Source organism: Acinonyx jubatus, chromosome C2, assembly GCF_027475565.1.
Source record: "Acinonyx jubatus isolate Ajub_Pintada_27869175 chromosome C2, VMU_Ajub_asm_v1.0, whole genome shotgun sequence".
Lineage (NCBI taxonomy): Eukaryota > Metazoa > Chordata > Mammalia > Carnivora > Felidae > Acinonyx > Acinonyx jubatus.
In genome coordinates, this window is record NC_069384.1 from 99,602,194 (window position 1) to 99,607,055 (window position 4,862).

At 36.0% G+C, this 4,862-nt stretch overlaps 1 non-coding gene across 1 annotated transcript; it reads left to right on the plus strand.

Annotated features, from left to right (window-relative positions):
* The first annotated feature begins 3,001 nt into the window (after positions 1-3,001).
* Positions 3,002-3,197, plus strand: LOC128315404 (U2 spliceosomal RNA). The gene has a single exon (XR_008298152.1). It is a non-coding gene; the product is annotated as a U2 spliceosomal RNA (small nuclear RNA).
* The last annotated feature ends 1,665 nt before the right edge of the window (positions 3,198-4,862 follow it).

Below are 4,862 nucleotides of genomic sequence, written 5' to 3' on the forward strand. Positions count from 1 at the left end.
GTTACTATTATTATTTTTTGAGAGACAGAGAGACAGAGTGTGAGTGGGGGAGAGGCAGAGAGAGAGGGAAACACAGAATCTGAAACAGGCTCCAGGCTCCAAGCTGTCAGCACAGAGCCCGATGTGGGGTTCGAACCCACGAACTGTGAGATCATGACCTGAGTCAAAGTCAGATACTTAACCGATTGAGCCACCCAGGTACCCCCCAGATAATATTCTTAACAGATAGATGTTGGAAATTTTGTTTGTTATGTTTTTAAATTTACTGCATTGATATTGCTCTTATTAAAATAAGGAGGGAATATATCAACATTTCTTTTTTAGGAGTCAGAAAAGGTCATGATCATGACATAAATGAAGTGTCTCCTAATTTGGAGGAGGAACCCCAGTACCTCACAGCCTTCAAGTCACAAATCTTTCAAGATGAAATCCGGTAACAGCCTCGCTGGGTGATGTTATCAGCATGCTATCAATCAGAACCCAAGTGGGAATGTATAGCTTGAGTCTAAAGAGCTCTTCAGAAAATTTTTAGTTTCTTTTTCTCCATCTAATTTGCCTAAGTTACTACAGAAAGTGAGTCAAATGTAACCAGAGATAGCTATAGATATAATAAACAAAACAAAATAAAACAAAAACAGACTTCAAAAAAAGAAAGGCAAAATGAATTTTCCCTTTATTTGAGATGTTTTGTGGTCAGGGAAAGAATGTGAAAATGTGGGCCCAGCTGGACTAGCCATGAGTATTGACTTCCTCCATCTGATTCCAGTTGTGTCAGTTTTCAGTCAATTTTAGATTATGATTCCCTTCAGCTATTTTTGTGAGCATATGAACAAATTTGTGAATAGCGTTTAAGCTTTACAGAATAGACTATGAGGGTGAATTGGGGTTAAAGAAGAGGTAAGAGGCTTAAATATGAAGAAATTACATGAAAACCTTTTTCGAGTATGTTCATCAATTGCAACTGGTTTGACTGAGGCATTTTGAGACTTGAAGTTGACTTTTGATTTTGGAATCTCTGTTCTAACCCTGGAAGTTCAGCCTGCTTTAATAGGCTTAGTATTTCTACCCAAGCTATGATGATGATTAAAAGATGCATTATATGCAATAGAATTACAAGTACTCATTTCAGGACGTTTCTTCAGAAATGTTGAAGTGTGGCTGCATTAGTTTCTTATTGCTCCTGTAACAAATAACCATTCATTTAGTAACCTAAAACAACCCAAAGGTATTATCTGACAGTTCTAGTGGTCGGAATTCAGACACGGGTCTCCCTGGACTAAAATCAAGCTGTTGGTGAGGCTGTATTGCTTCCAGATCCCTTCTTCCACTTTCCCTTCCTTTCTCCTTCCTCCTCTCTCTAGAAGAGAAGTCATTTCCTTGCATTTCCCAGCTTCTAGGGGCTGCCTGCATTTCTTGGCACATGCCCATTCTTTCATCTTCAAAGCCACCAATGCTCAGTTGAGATTTTTCTCATATCACAACACTATGACTCTGGCCATCTGTCTTCCTCTTCCACATTTAAACGACCCCTACAATGACATCTTGCCAACTTGGATAATCCAAGTTGGATACTCCCCTTATTATAAGGTTTATCTGGTTATCTGATTAGGAAACCTAATTCCATTGGCAACCTAAAATCTCCCTTGTCATGTGACATGACTTATTCAAAGGTTTCTGGGATAAGAACATGGACATATTTGAGGATCCGTAAATTCTCCAGGAATTGTTTTGTTTTGTTTTGTTTTTATTCTGCTTTCAATAGTAATGTGAGCAAGTTGATAACCTAACTGAATGTTTAGGTTGTCCCTGCTGAGGACTCTACATGTCTTGAGGGAGACTAACCTGATTCTCTTCCTTGGCAGGTCTTTGACCCAGGTACACTTCTTAAGAAAACACATCCATAGCCTGGTGAGATGTGGGCTATGATAACCATTATTCATCACATAATATTGCCTTGGTGCATCTTGTTACATGCAATAAAGCGTTTCCAGATTAGGGATGGGAAAGTCTTATAGAGAAACGAGAACAAAAAAATATAGTCACACACTAAGGCTAGGTATGAGTCAGTAAATTATAGGAAGATGTGGTAGGACAAAGATGATGTTCGCCATATAAGAAGAGATTGCTGGCATGTCTATTCCAGCAGACAATGTCAGGAGGTCCAACTGAGAGAAATTGGGGTCTTCAAAAAATCATCGCATGGGATTTGGAAGTCAAGACCAGACATGTTAAAAGACTCAATACAAGACTGACGGGCAGTTGCATCAGAGATATCTATTTGCTCTTAGTAAGGTCTATAGTCGTTGTCTGGTCCATGGTTGGGGAAATTTAGAGGAAAAGATCTATGGTCATAGTCTGGTCCATGGTGGGGAAATTTAGAGGAAGTTGAAAGTTTCAGACAAACTGGGTTACTGGCAGGTCACTAAAATAGGATCTGTAGTAGAAGGACTTCTATTTTCTAGAAGAGAGAGTAAAATTTCAGAAAATGGAAAAGTAAAAACCCAAATATTGAAAGTGAGATCTCAAGTCAGAACAATTCTAGCAGTATACACTGACTGCTGTATCCTGAGTGCTGAGTAAAAGTTAATTAACTTCTTCTGCTTAAGTCGAATACATTTGAGAGATAGAAGTTAAGCCGCAGCTGATTCAAGTAGACTGAGTGGTGGATTGAGAATGTTCGTTCTGAGAACGAAAGGCAGTAACTAGCATCTTCAGCACTAATTTTATATTGAGCATAAAATACTTTATATTATTATTTGTTGTTTATTTACTTTGCTTACGAATTATTCCTTTCAGAACAGTAACCAAGTCTTTTTCATCTTAATTTTCTCATAGAGTGCCTAGGATAATGTTTTTTCATATAAAACAGACACTTGAATTTTTCCTTTCAGGTTGTCCAGTTAGGGAATTTTACCTATTCTAATCACTTTGTATTTGTTGGCTTGCTATTAGGTGGTTTATAAATATATATTGGCCTCACTTTTTAAAAACATACTTTATTATCACTTCTCAGCCTTTTGGCTAAGATCAAGTGTAAAAAAAATACTTTATTTTTTTTTTAAGTTTATTTATTTATTTTGAGAGAGACAGCATGAATGGAGGAGGGGCAGAGAACACGGGAGAATCCTAACCAGGCTTGGTGCTGTCAGTGCAGAGCCTGATGCAGGGCTTGAAGCCTCAGGATCTTGAGATCATGACCTGAACTGAAACCAAGAGTTGAATGCTTAACCGACTGAGCCACCCAGGCACCATATATTGGCCTTACTTTTACATGTGTTTCTAAAGACAGTTGGTGACCTCTACATATAAGAATTCTAGAACAGGAAAGAGAAACTATGGCCAACTGGTGAAAACATTATTTGAGGATAAAAAGAACTTTCAGCATTTGCTTATTCATAATTATTAGGTCACCTCTTATTTCAGCTATTCCTGATGTTTATTCTTTGAGAACTGAATTCTTCAAATATCATGAACCATATATGTACTATCTGCTATTTTCTCGTCCTCTGCTGGTTGCTCTAACTTGTAAGTAGTTTACTCTTATTGCTTTTCCTTACACAATGTCATATATTTGTTTATCAATTCAACTCTATTTTTTTCTTTCTTACACAAATAAAATTTTTACTTGCTGACCTAGGGTTTTTCCTGTCACAATACAATTTACATATTTAATATTTCTTTTTTGGTTGAGATTTAATTGACATATAACATTGTGTTAGTTTAGATGTACAGCATAATGATTTGATATAGGTGTATATTGTGAAATGATCACCCCAATATGTTTAATTCACATCTATCTTCACACATATTTATGGATTTTATTCTTATGATGAGAACTTTAAAGATCTACTCTCTTAGTAGTAGATATTTTAACCTATCTCAGTGTAAAGTCAATTATTTAATTATTTCCCCTTTGCACTGGTCTCTATACTGTCTTGGGCCTTTTATGCATTCCAGTCCTAAGATAGACAATTAGAGAGACAGACAGACAGACAGACATGTGGCAGATAATTCAATGTATAAATGTGCCAAAATCTCCAAGATGTTTAAACAACATTTGTACATATGGATGATCTTACCCCTGCTCTATAGGGATTTATAATCTAAACAATATTGGAAAACATATAGACACATTAAACAATTATGTAAAAAAAGGAAAGCACATAATGAACTACAAATATATTTTTAAATATAAAAGCTTTTCTTTTTTTTTGTAGGTTCACCACATACTTCCTTTTTGCTTTAAGGTGTTTGGTCGTCATCATCTCCTAATGTACTATTATTATTTCCTTTTAAGGTGAGATAATGACATTAGCTAGTAAGTGGAAGAGATAAATTTCAGACCGCTATCCAACTACACATATGTGTGCTCTTTCCCAAATATCACTTAATTAACTATATATAAGGAAAACAGAGTATGAGAGGCTCAGAAAAAAATTAAGCTTATTTATTTATTGATGTAACAGAGAAGGTTTCAACAAAGACATGCATCTTAACTTAGGCTTTAAAAACTGGATGTAATCTAAACTGGAAATTAGAAAGATAGGCATCCTAGGTACAGAATAGTATAAGCAAAGGCATGGAGATAAATGTTAGCCCTGTCTGTTACCAAGACAGTAAAAAGCAAGTGCAAAAGTCTGATTGAATCATTCTACCCCACATTTGTTCATCTCAAATTCAATGCTAAACCTTTATCCAATCAGCCTATCAGGTCCAGAATTACTTTCAGAGCAGACAAATTACTTTTACCCAGCATATGGTTTCAGAACTTAATGCGAGGCCAGTTTGTCTTCAATACTGTAAACAATACTGTGTCCTGAGGAAGGAATATTGAATCCACACTTTATATAGGAATATATTAG